The sequence below is a fragment of the Neovison vison genome, chromosome 1, assembly GCF_020171115.1.
Source record: "Neovison vison isolate M4711 chromosome 1, ASM_NN_V1, whole genome shotgun sequence".
Taxonomy (NCBI): Eukaryota; Metazoa; Chordata; class Mammalia; order Carnivora; family Mustelidae; genus Neogale; species Neogale vison.
The window spans coordinates 291,397,006-291,416,253 of record NC_058091.1 but is presented as its reverse complement, the minus strand read 5'-3'; positions in this window follow the sequence as shown (position 1 = coordinate 291,416,253).

The window sequence follows — 19,248 nt, the reverse complement described above, 5'->3', positions numbered from 1 at the left end:
CTTGGGGATTCTCTCCCTCTGCCCTCCCCCCTTAATGAATAAACACATCTTTAAAAAAATTTAACCATCACACCTTCCTTCAGTTTTGAATTGGAGCTATCTGCTCCAAATCCTAAATTGTTACTGGTGGTTACTTGTACAGGGTGCAATTCCAGGAGGAGAAGGGAGAACTTCCATTTTTATTCTTTACTGTTCAAAAAGAGGGGTAAAAGTAAGTAGTAGAACTTTGAATAAATGGTGCTTTTTTGGGGGAGCTTTTCTATTTTTTGGTATGTTTTCAAATGGTCTATATTAAAAAGTGTTATATTAAAAATAATGATCCAGGGGTGCCTGGGTGGCTCAGTGGGTTTAGCCTCTGCCTTCGGCTCAGGTCATGATCCCAAGGTCCTGGGATCGAGCCCCACATGGGGCCCTCTGCCCAGCAGGGAGCCTGCTTCCTCCTGTCTGTCTACTTGTGATCTGTCTGTTAAATAAATAAAATCTTTAAAAAAAAAATGATCCAACTCTGACTGCCAGTTATAAAAAATGCAGAGGACAAAGGAACACATTTAATAAACCATGTGATACAATAAACAAAACTCATGACTATTGAAACTATTCAGGACAAACAACCTAGTTTCTTCAACAGAGAAATTGCAAGTGTTATAAAAAGAAGTAGAAGGAAAACCTATGATTAAAAGAGATTTAAAAAACATAGCAACCATTTGCAATATGTGGACATTATTTGGATCCCATTTTTTAAAAACCCCAAAAAATGAAAATGGAAAAATTTGTAGCATTTATGAGGCAATTGGAAATTTAAACACTGACAAGACATTTAACACTAAACTTTTTTTCCCAAGATTTTATTTATCTATTTGACAGACAGAGATCATAAGTAGGCAGAGAGGCAGGCAGAGAGAGAGAGAGAAGGGGAAGCAGGCTCCCTGCTGAGCAGAGAGCCCGATGTGGGGCTTGATCCCAGGACCCTGGGATCATGACCTGAGCCAAAGGCAGAGGCTTAACCCACTGAGCTACCCAGGCGCCCTTACTTTTTTTTTTTAGTGTAATGATTGTATGTGGTTACATATTAAAAAACATATCTTTTAAAGAAACATACTCAAAATTTTAAGGATGAAATAATGTTATGGCTGAGATTTGCCTCAAAATTAATTGGACAAGGGTGTGGATGGGGCAAAATTGTCATGGTTGATAATTTTGGGGATTAAGTGACACATAGAGGGCTTATTATACTGTTTGGTCTACTTTTGTGTAAGCTGGAAATTCTCTACAAATAAAAAGATTAAAAATTATGATATGTTCAGCACAATTTAATTTTAAGTAATTATTTCTACCTCAGCAACAGTGAAAGACTTCTTTAAAAATTTAGAGGTTCATTCAAAAGATAGTTGAAAGTTTCAGATGCTAAGAAATTTTCATCTCCATTTTCCTCTCCCACACAATATAATTGTCATTCCGGTTGCAGAACCAAACCCGTGTGAAACCACATACAACACAAAGTAAATTGTCAGCTCACTTTTGGTTTCTGGCTGCAGCTCAGCCCTGAGTTGGCTGTGTTCCTTCAGGTTCCCAGCTAAAGCCTTGAATGAGGCTCTTCCTGCTACAGAGACAGGAGTCAGACACTGGGGCTTATGTAAAACCCAGAGGGGTCGCCAAGATGATTAAGATATGGCCCCCGCCCTCAAGAACATGAGTCCACCATTACGCCTAAATGGCGAACGATCCATAGTTCTCAGGACATGTTCCAGAGTGTGAGATATGTCCAACTCTCAACTCCCTTCTCTCATTACACTTTCTCCTTCAAGAATTCATCCTGCTTCACAGCTTTCTACTCATCCACAAGGCCGTGATTTCCCAGGCTCACACCTCCAGCCCTGCCCTCTCTCCTGATTGCCTACTCAAATGTTGACTTTGTGACCTTCCCATCTCAATGCTCAAGGGGATTCTGTGTAACAGGGCTCCAGCTGTTTGCTCAAGGTTCCCCCGTACCCCTGTGTCCTTCCAGGGAAGTCATCCCTGATGCTTCTCTTTTCTTTGCTGTCCACATCCAGCTCCAGGTGCTTACTAAGTCCCAAGGACTCTACCCTCAAGCTGTTTCCCAAACCTGACTCCCGCTCACCACTTTACTGCTACTGTTCCATCCAAATCACTAGTGTCTGTCATCTGAGTCAATGCAGTAAGCTTCCAACCGGTTTTGCAACTTCCTGCCTTATTATTTGTATCGATGAAGATTAGGTTTTAGAGATATTAAATCAGATTACAAGTCACCCCCTACTTCCCTCTCAACTCTCTCTAGTGGCTTCCTTTTCTACTTATAACAAAATTCAAATTCCTTCCATGGCTGACGGACTCTTGCCTACCTGCTGATTCCTGCTCCTTTGGCTCATTCTCCTCTGGCCCCTGGACTTGGTACGCTCTTTGAACGTCTGCAGCAGCTTCAGGTCCTAGTATTTGCTCTTTCTCTACTAGTTGGTTCTTCCTTAAAACTTCTTACAGCTTGTTCCCTCCCTTGGTTTCAATTGCCTACTTAGATGTTAGGTTCTAATAAGTGTCTTTTCTTTGCTCTATACAAAAGAGCCCGACCTCTTCTTGTCATTTACCCTCCTGTACACCCTATTTTTTTGTATAGCACTTATGACCACTTAAAATGATATATTTATGTTTATTTCCTTATTTTCTGTTTCCTTCCCCTCCTCCTCCCAGGAATGCAGGCTTCAAGAGGCCAAGGACTTTGTGTGTTTCACCGTTGTATCTCTAGGGCTTAAATCAGTGATTGAATAAGTATTTGTTGAGTGAATTCAGTGAATGCATCTTCTAGGACTGGTCTGATACAGACTTATCTTCTCTAGAGAATGGGAAAATAAAAACACCAGCTTGTTATCATACTTAGACTCTCAGAGGGCAGGCATAAGCTATGGAGTTCATGTGAATTTCCACATGGGCTATCGGGGATTCTTTTCTCAAGAGTCTGATACTGGTATCTTGGGACTGACACCTGGCCCCCAGGACTGAACCCACATTGAATCAGAGATCATTAACTTTACCTTAACCTTCTTCGCGGTATTCTAAAAGGAAAGCAACTCACCCCAGCAGGAACACTCATAGTTGGCCCAGGAGCACTGGTTAGGTTGCTGGGGAGAGAGGGTTTGAATGCAGCCTCCTCCTCAGTGAGTCTCAAATGATCTTTAGGTCCAATTGTCTTGTAACTGTCTCCTGGGGAGAGAAGTCTTGTGCTAAAATGAAAGAATTAGTTAAGCTTCAGAACAGTAGATAGCAGCACAGTGTGGCTCTGTTTGGTGACCTTGTATAGTTTAACCCAGGTTGGAAGAAAGTAAGTGTTTCATGTCAGCAGGAACTGAGGGGAGTCGACCTCACCCGTGACCCCAGAGATACGAGAGATGTTATAGGGGATGGTGGGGCACCAGCCAGAGTGGGGAGGGTGAAGACTTGTGCAGCAAGTCTCAGTGTGTGTCTGGTGAGTAGTGACTGTTGGGATGACAGGAGAAGTGTGCAGTAAACTCTGGGGATATGCCCAGCAAGGGGCTGGATTAAATTATGTTTAGAACCCTTTCATTTAAAAAAAAAAAGATTTTATTTATGTATCTGAGAAAGAGAGAGAGAGAGAGAGCGAGCATGAGAGGGGAGAGGGTCAAGGAGAAGCAGACTCCCTGCTGAGCAGGGAGTCTGATGTTCAACACAAACCTGGAACTCAAGGATCATGACCTGAGCTGAAGGCAGTCTCTTAACCAACTGAGCCACCCAGCCACCCCTCATTTTTTTTTTTATAGATTATATTTATTTATTTGAGAGAGAGACAGTGAGCACTAGCAGAGGGGAGAGGCAAGGAAGAGGGAGAAACAGACTCCCCACTGAGCAGGGAGCCTGATGCAAGCATCGATTCCAGGACCCTGAGAAGGTGGACACTTAACAGAATGAATCACCCAGGTGCCCCTAGAGCTCTAAAAAAAAATTTTTTTTAAAGATTTATTTATTTATTTTGGAGAGACAAATAGAGAGAGCATGCAAGCTAGGGAAGGGTAGAGGGAGAGAGAATCTCAAAGAGAGTGGGGAGCCCAGTGTGGGGATTGATCCCCCGACCTTGAGATCACAACCTGAGACGAAATCAAGAGTCAGATGCTCAACTGACTGAGTCACCCAGGCATCCCTGGAGCCCTTTGATTTTTAGGACAGGTAATAAATTATATATTTTAGAAAAATTTCTATTATTAAAAGGTGAGGGCTGGGGGATCCTGGATGGCTCAGTCAGTTAAGCATCTGTCTTTAGCTCAGGTCATGATCCCAGAGTCCTGGGATCAAGCCTCGCATCGGGCTCCCTGCTCAGTGGGGAGCCTGCTTCTCCCTCTCCCTCTGTGTTCTCTCTCTCTCAAGTAAATAAATAAAATCTTTAAAAAAAAATGAAAGAAAAAGAAAAAACAAAAAGCTGGATCAGTCAGGTTTTCCTGCAATGATTTTGTGTAAAAAAACAAAACAAAACAAAACAAAACAAAACACAAACTAACTCAAATTTCAGAGGCCTATAGCAATATCACCACATCTGTGCTTCTGTCCGTAACCACTGGAGTGGTTCTGCTTCAGGCTGTGGGTCCGGTTCAGGTCAGCTCCCTGTGTCTCTTACGCTTGGACCAGCAGCTTCTCCTGGCACACGGCTGAGGTCCAGGAAGCCACGCCAGACCTTGCAAGCACATTTAAAGCCTCTGCTTCGGTGACGTTCACGAATGTTCCATTAACAAACAAACCCCAGAGTCCAGCCCCACATCAATAAGGCATGAGATCACTGTACTGGGAGACCCTATGAAGACGTGCGGCAAAGGCTCTGGACGTTTCTTTTCTTACTGGGAGGAAGTGAAGGAGCAGTAATCCAATACCCTACAGGGCCCATAAGAGCTGTTTAGAGGCACAAGTGAGTTACCATGGAAACATCTTGAGGGAGAAGAGTACAATCTCCACCATAGGACCATACAGCCAAGATTGTTCCTTTGTTACTCTTACTTTGATACATATTCCTTGATTTTTATCCTCCAGGCTAAAATTTGAGCCTCCTTGATTTCTACCCCCAGGCTAAAATATGAGCCTGTGGAAGCTCAGGTTACAAGGCCATGAATTTCTGTCTCTGGCAGGAAGCACCAAGGCTGAGAACTTGAGCAGAGTAGAGGCTGCTGCCTGTCACGGAAGGGGCTGTAGGTTCCGGCAGTGAAATGCAGCAGCCAGGCCCAGCGTGGAAAAATAAAGCTCTTGGGTCTTTTTCAAGTTTGTTTAAAATGACAGGTAAGGTCTCCCTTGCTCTGCATTTATGAGCTTGGTTCCACCATGACTTCCTTTCTAAGTCATAACAACACTCAGTGTACTGACACTGTGTGAAAATCAAGATCCCATGCAACTGATATTTCCATGTAATGGAAAGTTGCCCCTTCAAGTGCCAAAATGGTTTATTTTAACCACTTTTTAAAAATAGAAATTGCTTTAAAATATGTAACTTAACAGTCTTAAAAAACAAAGAGACCTAAACATAATTCAGTCTTTTCCTAAAGCCACAGGATACTTAGGGTGCCTGGCCGGCTCAGTGGGATAAGTGTCCACATCTTGATTTTGGTTCAGGTCATGATCTCAGGGTCCCGAGACTGAGCCCCGAGTCAGGCTCTATGCTAAACATGGAGCCTGCCTGGGATTCCCTCTCTCTCTCTCTCCCTCCTCCTTTCCCATTGCCCCTCCCCCTCCTCTCACTCTCTCTCACTCAAAATTAATTAAATAATTATGTGGGTGCCTGGCTGGCTGAGTTGGAGGAGCATGAGACTTTTGATCTTAGGGTTGTGAGTTTGAGCCCCACATTGGATGTGGATATGACTTAAATAAAATTTTTTTAAATTAAAAAGACAGTGAATTATGACAACCTGATAAAAATAAAATTTCTGTACTACCAAAGATACACACTCAATTTACAAAGCAAGCAAAAGACTACAAAGAATAGTTATCACAAATACAAAAGGCAAAATATTAGCATCTAAAATATATAAAGAATGCCTATAAATTAATAAGGAAAGATAACCTGATAGAAGTATGGGCAAAGGATATGAACCGACAGTTCTGCGAAGAGGAAATACAAATGGCCAAAACCATAAAAAGTTGTTCATGCTCCCCAGTGATAGAGCCGAATGTAGTAAACCAAAACAAAAATATCCTTTTTACCTGTCCTATTGACAACAATGTAAAAGATCACTTATAACCAACATTGATGAAGATATGGGGAAACAATTATTTGCACACATTCTGGCTTAAGTGCAAATCATGTGTAGACTTTTTGGAAAGCAAATTGTCAGTCTTTATTAAATTTTTTAATGTTTATACATTCAGTTTCCAGATGGCTTGCCTGAGGACACTTGCATGTGTGCTGTGAAACATATAGGATCTTCCCTGGCACCCGTTCATTGTGTGAAAGACTAGAGACAATCAATGGGGAGGGTGTTAAAAAAAAAACTCTGGTTGGCCCATACTATATGGTGGGGGAACTTCCATTTTTTTCTGGTCTCATATTCCCAGTGAGAGGAAATTAGAGTCCCATCCCTGTCCCCTTATTCAGACCTCTCTATGGGAAGAGGGGGATGTCTATGATTAGTGAAATTTTTTTTTAAGATTATTTATTTATTTATTTGACAGAGAGAGAGATCACAAGTAGATGGAGAGGCAGGCGGGGGGGGGAGCAGGCCCCCTGCTGAGCAGAGAGCCCGATGTGGGACTCGATCCCAGGACCCTGAGATCATGACCTGAGCCGAAGGCAGTGGCTTAACCCACTGAGCCACCCAGGCGCCCTGATTAGTGAATTTGAAAGAAAGAACTGGACATACTCAGCCAAGTTCTTTCTTTTTTCTCTTTTTTGATGACCCTCAGGGGCGATGCATTTTGACCTGTTTTCTACTGCCTGACACAGTAGTAAATGAATGAGGAAGCCGATCTACTTCCACCCATCTATCTAATTATAGGCTGAACCGCTTTAGCCAAAGATTTGAATCCATGTTCTGTCCAGTGCTCAGCAGTGAAAAAGCAGACACTGTGGTCTACTGTCTGTTCTTTGGGTGCTTCTGTTTTGGGATGGGAATAAAGAACTGTAAATAGTCGCCTTCTAAAAACCCAACAGCTTGGAACCTTGAGCAGTAGACTGGGACTGGCTTTAAGAACAGAAAACAAGGGGCGCCTGGGCGGCTCAGTGGGTTAAAGCCTCTGCCATCGGCTCAGGTCAGGATCCCAGGGTCTTGGGATCGAGCCCCGCATCAGGCTCTCTGCTCAGCAGGGAGCCTGCTTCCCCCTCTCTCTTTCTGCCTGCTTCTCTGCCTACTTGTGATCTCTGTCAAATAAATAAATAAAATCTTAAAAAAAAAAAAAAAAGAACAGAGAACAACACCTGGAGAGATGGTGCTCCTGGCACAACCAGGGCTGCTAGCATCAGGCTTTGCTGCTGTTGTAGGAAGGACAGGGCCAAGGTTCATTTTGCCGTTGACTGAAAACAGTTAGAAATGCGGTCACTTTTTATGTCAGATTTAGGGTCAAGCAGGAAACTAACCTCTTAGATTTGTTTGGCTTGTCTACAGGTTAAGAGTCACATCCACCATGCTGACCAATTATATAACCTCTGACCATGACTTTGGATTTTAGAGACTCAAAAAATATAGCTCCATCATCAGAATGAATGTGTCTATATGTACGCATGCTTGTGCATGGGTGTGTAATAAACTTTTTTTTTTTAAGATCTTATTTATTTGACAGAGAGAGAGAGAGCATGAGCAGGGGGAGAGGGAGAGGGAGAGGGAGAGGGAGAAGCAGGCTCCCCACTGAGCAGGGAGCCAGCCGTGGGCTCAATCCCAGGATCCTGGAACCATGACCTGATCTGAAGGCAGATGCTTAACTAACTGAGCCACTCAAGTGCCCCATTAATAAAATATTTTAAAATTAAAAAAATACAAAAAAGTACTCAAGTGAGCACTACCAATACTCACCACTCAGTCAAAATAGAAAAAGTATCTTATTAGCAACTATGCCAACCTTTTGGGTTAAAGTAGAACAACTCAATAGAATTACTACAAAGACAAAAGCTAAGAAGGTGATTAAAAGACCAAATCTAGGGGTCAAAGAGTCAAAGAAGAAGTAGTTGTTTCAAACGAGTCTGAAAAATCTGCTTGAGAGGGTGCCTGGGTGGCTCTGTCAGTTACGTGTCTGTCTCTTGATCTCAGCTCAGGTCTTAATCTCAGGGCTGTGAGTTCTAGCCTGTGTTGGCCTCTATGCTGGGCATGGAGCCTGCTTTTAAAAAAAAAAAAAAATCTGCTTTAGGATATAGCAGTGGAAGAATGCAAGCAAAATAAATGAAGAGATTGTCTTCGAAAAGATTGAGATCTGACAGCCTTGGCATCAATGTGTGGTCCCCAGAGCGTCAGCAAGAAGGTCGCTAGGAACTTGATAGAAATGCAAATACTCTGGCCCTTCTCCAGACCTATTTCATGCAAGTTCCAGGGGTAGGGCCCAGCAACAAGCCTTCTAGGAGATTCTGATGCCTGCTAAAAGATCGAGAACTATCTTAGAGCACAGGCTAGGTGGAATTGAAAAAGAAAAAGACAAATTTTGTTATGAACTGCCATACCTTCCATCTGTTCTTCTAAGGGCCCATTCATCTTTCCCCACAATCATTTACTCTCTGCCGGAGGCCACATCCCTCTGCCCCTTTCCCTATTAAGACAGTATTTAATCTTGAATTCTAAAGCCCCTTCTAGGAGCTACTCATTTTTTCCTGGCTATTTCCCATGTGCACATGAGGTATACATGTTAATAGACTTCTGTTTGTCTTTCTCATGTTAATATGTCTTTTTTTTTTCTTTTCAGCATAACAGTATTCATTGTTTAATATGTCTTTTATTATAGGGGTCTCAGTTAAGAACTTAGAAAGGGTAGAGGGATTTTTTTTTTTCCCAATACCTACCTCCAGGATGGAATTGTTTGATTCAGGAAGATGATATTAGAATTTGTTTGCTCTTGTCATTTGTTTGAAGATGAATGCTTTCAGGAAACCCAGAACTCACTGATTTAATGTTTCTCTCTCAGGCACCCCTCAAGATGAATTCCAGGTGATTATGTTAGAAAAACAGTATCTGGGCCAGAAAGCAAAAGGTTGGTGGGGATGAAAGCACTCAGACCCAGTTAGCATTACCAGTCACACAGGAGTCAGAGAACAGAGTGAATGGACATAAATAACTAGCTAAACTGCTTGGAATCATCCGGAAGGAGGATGGGAACTACAGGGGATATGGAACCCCAGAGGTTTATCTCATTACTATAGAAAAAGATCTGGCAGAAGAAAGTAATTCAAGACCTAGAATTCAAAGACAGGACCTCAAAAATATGCAAAGCTAAAGAAAGCCTAGGGTTTGAGGGAGAACAGATGGCAGAGGTATGGGCCCTCTCCAGGCCTCTAGGAGAATGCTTCAGTTCAGAATCTGCTGCAGGAGGCTCCAGCTAAAACCACAGTGGGGACTGGGGAAAACAGGCCCTTGAGTCCCAAGGAATGTTGGTGCTGAACAAAGGCAAGAGCTTTCCTAGGGCATCTCTTCTGAATCTCAGCCCTGCATAGACCAGAATGTCTACAGCAAGAGGAGCCCAGGACCAAAAATGTTCAAGAGAGAGTGTGAAGGCTTTGTCACCAGGCAGAACACTGAGTGGCCAGGACCATGGGGGAGATATAAACTAAGAGTCTGGAAGTCAGTGGGCGGCTAAGAAAAGAAGCTTAGATAAAACATGGTGAGTTTGCAAGAAGCTAGGAATGTCTCAAATGCTATCCTCCAGAGAAGGAGACATTTTTCTTCTATGTATATTAAATGTATGGTTCTCTCATTTACCTCTTGATTTTTTTTTTGGATGTAGTTTGTTTTCAGGCTATGGTCTCCAGGTAGCTGACATGGATGATTTGCTTTCTGGTAGGGCTGGAATCAAAGATTTCTCCAACTTGTCTTCTCTCAGATCCCATGGCCTTGGTCTTTGGTAATCATAAGTTTCTAACTCAAGCTTTGTGTACTTACATCCATCATGGGGGACTGGGAATTGCTTGAGTTCCCAAAATATGGTATGTATGTGACTTATGCTGTGACAGTCTTGTGAATTTATTTATAGAATAAATTTATATATTAGATATATAATTATTATATATTATATATTATATTTTTCATATAAAATCTATTTATAAATAGAATCTATTTACTCTTTGGAGTCATTAAAAGAGAGCTACCTATCAGAGTCTTACCTCACTCCATGTGTGAGGGCTTAAAAGAACTACACTTGGGGCACCTGGGTGGCTCAGTGGGTTAAAGCCTCTGCCTTCGGCTCAGGTCATGATCTCAGGGTCCTGGGATCGAGCCCCGCATCGGTCTCTCTGCTCAGTAGGGAGCCTGCTTTCCCCTCCCCCTCTGCCTGCCTCTCTGCCTCTCTGTCAAATAAATAAATAAAATCTTAAAAAAAAAAAGAACTACACTCATTCCAGTGGACATCAACAGGGATGCATTCTGCTAACATAAATTTCACTCGACTGGGCATCAGTGTGAGAAATTTCAGACAGAAACTGAGCATAATTAAGAAGTCAATCAGAGAGGAAGAATTTTGAATTTTAACCTCTTCAAACGTTAACTTACAAGGTTAAGGAAATTCTGCCCTTGGACTTTTTCTATGAGCTAGCCATTGTAGGAGGGAAAACATATTCCAATCTCTGTGTTACAGATATTGTATTTTTGGTTATTGTGGCAAAATATACATAACATCAAATAACATTTACTGTTTTAACTATTTAAGTGTATTGTTCAATAGTGTTAAGTACCCGCACCTTACTCTGCAACCATCAATGCTGTGCATCTCCAGAACTTTTCCATCTTCCTCAATTGAAACTCCATACCCATAAAACAATTCCCCATTTCTCCCCTGCCCCTAGCCCCTGGCAGATAAAATTCAACCTTCTGTGTCTATGAATGTGATTATCCTAGGTACCTCATGTAAGTGGAGTCTTACAGTATCTGTCCGTTCATGACTGGCTTCTTTCACTTAGCATTGAAGTGTAGCAGAATATACCACCCCAAAATACGCTGCTTTAGTATACTGATTACTTTGAGCTACAGACACTTGAAAAACAGCAAATGCAGGAAGAGGCTTTCCCTGATCTCCCTTTATCTTCCCAAAGACAGGTCATCCAAAGGAACTCAATTGTGATCAATCCTTTCCCATGGAGTTTCAACAACCAGGGAGGACTGACTCTTGTCACAGAAGAGCAGATGAGAAGTTAACACCACCCTGAGACAAACCACCTGTTCTTCTAGAAGCTCATTCATCTCTTCTAAAAATCATTTACCTTCCCCTTTTCCTATTAAGATGGTATTTAATCTTGAATTCTAATGCCACTTCAGAGAGTCATTCATTTTCCCTTGATTATGTCCCATATGAAGTATACAAGTTAATAAACTTATTTGGTTTTCTTGTGTTAAACTGTCTTTTATTACAGGAGTCTCAGCAAAGAACTCGGAAGAGTAGAGGGAAAATTATTTTTTCTCTTCTACAGCATAGTGTCTTCAAGTGTCAGCCATGTTGTAGCATGTGTCAGAATTCCTTTCCTTTGTAATGCTGAATAATATTCTATTGTATGTTTATGCACATTTTCTGTTCACCCATAAGTGGATACTAGGGTTGTTTCCACCTTTTGGCTATTATAAATAATGCTGCTGTGAATTTGGGTGTAGAAATCTGTTGGAGTTGCTGTTTTCAGTTCTTTTGGATATATACCTAGAAGTGAAATTGCTGAAACATATGATAATTCTATTCTTTTTTTTCATTTATTTATTTTCAGCATAACAGTATCATTATTTTTTCACCACACCCAGTGCTCCATGCAATCCGTGCCCTCTATAATACCCACCACCTGGTACCCCGACCTCCCAACCCCCCGCCCCTTCAAACCCCTCAGATTGTTTTTCAGAGTCCATAGTCTCTCATGATTCACCTCCCCTTCCAATTTACCCCAACCCTCTTCTCTCTAAATCCCCATGTCCTCCATGCTTTTTGTTATGCTCCACAAATAAGTGAAACCATATGATAATTGACTCTCTCTGCTTGACTTATTTCACTCAGCATAATCTCTTCCAGTCTCATCCATGTTGCTACAAAAGTTGGGTATTCATCCTTTCTGATGGAGGCATAATACTCCATAGTGTATATGGACCACATCTTCCTTATCCATTCATCCGTTGAAGGGCATCTTGGTTCTTTCCACAGTTTGGCGACCGTGGCCATTGCTGCTATAAACATTGGGGTACAGATGGCCCTTCTTTTCACTACATCTGTATCTTTGGGGTAAATACCCAGGAGTGCAATGGTAGGGTCATAGGGAAGTTCTATTTTTAATTTCTTGAGGAATCTCCATGCTGTTCTCCAAAGAGGCTGCACCAACTTGCATTCCCACCAAAAGTGTAAGAGGGTTCCCCTTTCTCCACATCCTCTCCAACACATGTTTCCTGTCTTGCTAATTTTGGCCATTCTAACTGGTGTAAGGTGATATCTCAATGTAGTTTTAATTTGAATCTCCCTGATGGCTAGTGATGATGAACATTTTTTCATGTGTCTGATAGCCATTTGTATGTCTTTATTGGAGAAGTGTCTGTCCATATCTTCTGCCCATTTTTTGATATGATTGTCTGTTTTGTGTGTGTTGAGTTTGAGGAGTTCATTATAGATCCTGGATATCAACCTTTTGTCTGTACTGTCATTTGCAAATATCTTCTCCCATTCTGTGGGTTGCCTCTTTGTTTTCTTGACTGTTTTCTTTGCTGTGCAGAAGCTTTTGATTTTGATGAAGTCCCAAAAGTTCATCTTCGCTTTTGTTTCCTTTGCCTTTGGAGACATATCTTGAAAGAAGTTGCTGTGGCTGATATCGAAGAGATTACTGCCTTTGTTCTCCTCTAGGATTCTGATGGATTCCTGAAGCTTGCGTCCTTCCCATTGAGATCAGGAACACGACAAGGATGCCCACTCTCACCACTCTTGTTCAACATAGTATTAGAAGTCCTAGCAACAGCAATCAGACAACAAAGGGAAATAAAAGGTATCCAAATTGGTAATGAAGAAGTCAAACTCTCTCTCTTTGCAGATGACATGATTCTTTTTATGGAAAACCCAAAAGACTCCACCCCCAAACTACTAGAACTCATACAGCAATTCAGTAACGTGGCAGGATACAAAGTCAATGTACAGAAATCAGTGGCTTTCTTATACACTAACAATGAAAATACAGAAAGGGAAATTAGAGAATCAATTCCATTTACTATAGCACCAAGAACCATAAGATACCTGGGAATAAACCTAACCAAAGAGGTAAAGGATCTGTACTCAAGGAACTACAGAACACTCATGAAAGAAATTGAGGAAGACACAAAAAGATGGAAGACCATTCCATGCTCTTGGATCGGAAGAATAAACATTGTTAAAATGTCTATACTGCCTAGAGAAATCTATACTTTTTTTTTAAAGATTTTATTTATTTTAGAGCAATCTATACTTTTAATGCTATTCTGATCAAAATTCCACCGGTATTGTTCAAAGAGCTGGAGCAAATAATCCTAAAATTTGTATGGAATCAGAAGAGACCCCGAATCGCTAAGGAAATGTTGAAAAACAAAAATAAAACTGGGGGGACGCCTGGGTGGCTCAGTTGGTTGGACAACTGCCTTCGGCTCAGGGCGTGATCCTGGAGTCCCGGGATCGAGTCCCACATCAGGCTCCCAGCTCCATGGGGAGTCTGCTTCGCTCTCTGACCTTCTCCTCGCTCATGCTCTCTCTCACTGTCTCTCTCTCTCAAATAAATAAATAAAATCTTTAAAAAAAAAATTAAAAAAAAATAAATAAAACTGGGGGCATCACGTTACCTGATTTCAAGCTTTACTACAAAGCTGTGATCACCAAGACAGCATGGTACCGGCATAAAAACAGACACATAGACCAGTGGAACAGAGTAGAGAGCCCAGATATGGACCCTCAACTCTATGGTCAAATAATCTTCAACAAAACAGGAAAAAATATACAGTGGAAAAAAGACAGTCTCTTCAATAAATGGTGCTGGGAAAACTGGGCAGCTATATGTAGAAGAATGAAACTCGACCATTCTCTTACACCGTACACAAAGATAAACTCAAAATGGATAATTCTATTTTTTAAAAAATTTTTTTAAATAAAGATTTTATTTATTTATTTGACAGACAGAGATCACAAGTAGGCAGAGAGGCAGGCAGAGAGAGAGAGAGGAGGAAGCAGGCTCCCTGCTACACAGAGAGCCCAATGTGGGGCTCGATCCCAGGATCCCGGGATCATGACCTGAGCCGAAGGCAGAGGCTTTAACCCACTGAGCCACCCAGGCGCCCCTGGATAATTCTATTCTTAATTTTTTTCTGGAGCCCCATGTTGTTTTCCCCAATGGCTGCACCAATTTATATTCCCACCGGCAATGTGAAAGAGCTCCATTTTTTTCTACATCCGCACCAATATTTATTTTCTGTTTTTTTTATAATAACTATCCTAACAGGTACGGTGGTAACTTCTTGTGGTTTTGATCTGTATTTCCCTAATAACTAGTAATGTTGAGCATCTATTCATTTGTTTATTGCCCTTTTATATATCTTCTTTGGAGAAATACCTATTTAAGTCTATATTAGGATTCCCCAGAGGGGAAAAAAAAAACCCAATAGGTTATATATGTCCTATATATAGACAGAGGTTTATTATGGGACTTCGCTCCTGCTGTCACGGAGGTCGAAAAATTCCATGATTTGCCACCTGCAAGCTGGAGAAATAGGGAAGCCAGATGTACAATTTCACTGGAGTCTGAAGGCTTTAGAACCAGGGAGCTGGTAACTCCTGGACTAGGTAACTCCTAGTCCAGGATTGAAGGCCAGGAGAACGAGGAGTGCTGATGTTTGATGGCAGGAGAAAATAGTTATCCTGGCTCAAAAAGAGAAAGAGGAAATTCTCCCTTCTTCCACATTTTTGTTATCTTCAGGCACTCAAAGAATCAGATGATGTCAGCTTGCATTGGCAAGGCTGATCATCCTTACTTAGTCTGCTGATTGAAACGCTAATCTCTTCCAATGAAACCCTCACAGACACACCCAGAAATAATGCTTTACCAGTTATCTGGGTATCCTTTAGCCCAGTAATATTGACTCATCACATTAACCATCTCAAAGTCCTTTGCCCATTTTTAATTGATTTATTGGTTTTCCTTTTGTTGTTGAGTTGTAGGGTTTCCTTGAATATTCTGAATATTGATCCCTTATCAGATATATGATTTACCAGAATTTTCTTTTATTCTGCACTCTGTTGACAGAATCCTTTGATGCACAAATGGTTTCAATTTTGATGAAGTCTAATTTATCTAGTTTCGTTTTTGTTGTTGTTTGCGTTTTGGTGTCATATCCAAGAAATTATTGCCAAATCCAATGTCATAAAGTTTTTTCCCATGTTTTCTGCTAAGAGTGTTATAGTTTTAGCTCTTACATTTAGGTCTTTGATTCATTTTGAGTTAATTTTTGTATATGGTGCAATTTCATTCCTTTGCATGTGGGTACTCAAGTCTTCAAAGCACCATTTGCTGAAAACATGCTCCTTCCCTATTGAAAGGTATTTACATTCTTGTTCGAAATCATTTAACTATATATTTCTGGGTGCGGTATTCTATTTAACTGATCCATATGTCTATCTTTATGCCAATACCACAGTGTTTTGATCACTGTAGTTTTGTAGTAAGTTTTTAAAAAAAATTCAGCTTTATTGAGGTATAATTGACATATATAATTGTAAGCTATTTAAGTGTACATCATGGTGATTTGCTATATGTATACATTGTGAAATGATTCTTCCCATCTAGTTAATGAACACATCCATCACCTCACATGTTTGTCTTTTATTGGTGAGAACATTTAACTTGTACTCTCTTAGCAAATTTCAGTTTTACAATACAATACCAACTATAGTCCCATTTTACATTAGATCCTTGGACTTACTCATAGCTAAAAGTTTGTGCCTTTTGCCAACCTCTCCCTATTTCTCCCATTCTCTAGGGCTGGGAACAACATTTCTATTCTGTTTATATGTTTGACTTTTAAAACAAATATTCCATACATAAGTGATACCATGCAGCGTTTGTCTTTCTTTGTCTGGTTTATTTCACTTGCTATAATGCCTTCAAAGTCCATCCATGTCGCAGATGGCAGGATTTCCTTCTTTCTCATGACTGAATAACATTATCTCTCTGTGTGTGTGTATGTGTATGTATATATGATGTGTATGTATGTATATATATGTAATGCATATATAGTATATATATATGTGTGTATAGATAGATGATAGATCGATCGATCAATCTCCCCTCCTCTGCTGATGGATACTTCAGTTGTTTCCACGTCTGGCTATTATGAATAATTCTGTAATGAACTTAAGAGTGCAACTATCTCTTCAGTATCCTGTTTTCCTTTCCTTTGGATATATACTCAGACGTGGCATTGCTGGATCATATGGTAGTCCCACTTTTAATTTTTGAGGAACTTTCATACTCTTCCATGGTGGTTGCACCAGTTTACATTCCTACCAAAGGTGCACAGGTGGTCCTTTTCTCCCCATCTTGGTCAGCACTTGTCAGCATTTCTTGTCTTTTTGATGATAGCTATTCTGATTGGTGTGAGGTATGATATCTCATTGTGGTTTCAATTTGCATTTTCCTGATGATTATGAGGTTGAGCATGTTTTCATGTGTCTGTTAGCCATTTGTATTTTTTTGGAAAAACGTCTATTCATTTCCACTGCCCATTTAAAAAAATGGATTCGTTGTTTTCTTAATGGAGTTGTATGAGTTCTTTATATATTTTGGATAGTACTTCCTTATGAATATATAAATTGCAAATATTTTCTCCCATTAGGTAAGTTGCCTTGGTTTCATTTGCTGTGCAGAAGCTTATTAGTTTGACGTAGTTCCACTTGTTTATTTTTCCTTTTTTTTTTAAAAGATTATTTATTTATTTATTTGACAGACAGAGATCACAAGTAGGCAGAGAGGCAGGTAGAGAGAGAGGAAGGGAAGCAGGCTCTCTGCTCAGCAGAGATCCCAGGGGCTCGATCCCAGGACTCTGAGATCATGACCCAAGCCAAAGGCAGAGGCTTTAGCCCACTGAGCCACCCAGGTGCCCCTATTTTTCCTTTTGTTGCCTTTGATTTCTGTGTCAAATCCAAAAAATCTTTGCCAGGAACGACATCAAGGAGCTGATTGTCTACTGTTTTCTTAGGAGTTTTATGGTTTCAGGTGTTACATTCAAGTCTTTCATCCATTTAGAGCTGCTTTTTGTGTATGGTGTAAGCAGTCCAGTTTCATTCTTTCATATTTGGCTGTCCAGTTTTCCCGACATCATTTACTGGAGAGACTGTCCTTTCCCCACTGTATGTTCTTGGCTCTTTTCTTGTAATTTAATTGACCTAAATTAATTTTTTTCCTGGGCTTTTTATTCTGTTCAACTGATCTATGTGCCTGTTTTGATTTCTATGGTTTTTTAATTACAATGGCTTTGTAATATAGTTTGAAAACAAGGAGAGATGCCTCCAGCTCTGTTCTTCTTTCTCAAGATGGTTTTGGTTATTTGGGGTCTTTTGTGATTCCATACAAATATTAAAATTGTTCTATTTCTATGAAAAATGCTGTTGGAATTTTGATAAGGATTGCCCTCAGTCTGTAGATGACTTTGTGTAGCATGGACATTTTCATAGGTTTTTTTTTTTTTTTTTTGACAGACAGAGATCATGAGTAGGCAGAGAGGCAGGCAGAGAGAGAGAAAGGGAAGCAGGCTCCCTGCTGAGCCGAAAGCCCAATGCGGAGCTTGATCCCAGGACTCTGACTTAACTCTGAGCCACCCAGGTGCCCTGACATTTTCATAGTATTAATTATTCCAATCCATGAGCATGGAATACTTATTTATTTATTTGTGTCTTCTTCAGTTTCTTTCATCAGTATCTTATACTTTTCAGAGTACAGGGTTAAATTTATTCCTAGGTATTTTATTCTTTTCAATGCAGCTGTAAATGAGATTGTTTTCTGAATTTCTCTTTCTGATAGTTCATTATTAATGTATAGAAATGCAACATATTTTTATATATTGATTTTATATCCTGCTACTTTACTGAGATTGTTTATCAGTTCAGTTTTTTTGGTTAAGTCCTTAACCCTAAAGATAATTATATGTGATGTATATAATATTGTGTTATCTGCAAATAGTGGTAATTGTACTTCTTCGTCTCTGATTTGGATGCTTTTTATTTCTTTTGCTTGCCTAATTACCCTGCCTAAGACTTTATTTTTTTTATTTATTTTTTTTTTTTAAAGATTTTATTTATTCATTTGACAGAGAGAAATCACAAGTAGATGGAGAGGCAGGCAGAGAGAGACAGAGGGAAGCAGGCTCCCCGCTGAGCAGAGAGCCCGACGTGGGACTCGATCCCAGGACCCTGAGACCATGACCCGAGCCGAAGGCAGGGGCCCAAGCCACTGAGCCACCCAGGCGTTGAACAGAAGTGGTGAAAGCATGTATCCTTGTCTTGTTCTTGATCTTCGAGAAGAGTTTTTAGTCTTTCACTGCTCAGTATGGTGTTAACTCTGAGTTTTTAATACATGACCTTTATTATGTTAGATATTGCATTTTTTTTTAAAGATTTTATTTATTTATCAGAGAGAGAGAGAGGGAGAGAGAGCGAGCACAGGCAGACAGAATGGCAGGCAGAAGCAGAGGGAGAAGCAGGCTCCCCGCCGAGCAAGGAGCCCGATGCGGGACTCGATCCCAGGACGCTGGGATCATGACCTGAGCCGAAGGCAGCTGCCTAACCAACTGAGCCACCCAGGCATCCCAGATATTGCATTTTTAAAAGGAGTATCTTCCTGCTGTATAAGCTTTGGTGAGTTACATTGGACAATGTGATTGGGCATGTTTATGATGGGAAACAAAATACGGAGCACATTTTTGTTTAGATAACATCAAGGTCTAGGAGTCAATTTAATAAAAGGACTGTCCTAACCCATATTAGAGTCTCCTGAGGCTAAACTGAAAACTTCACAATGTACAATGTGCATATTCACTAGACAGATGTATAAAGGAGTAGTGATTGGTATTGAGGGAATGGATTCAGGAAGGCAGA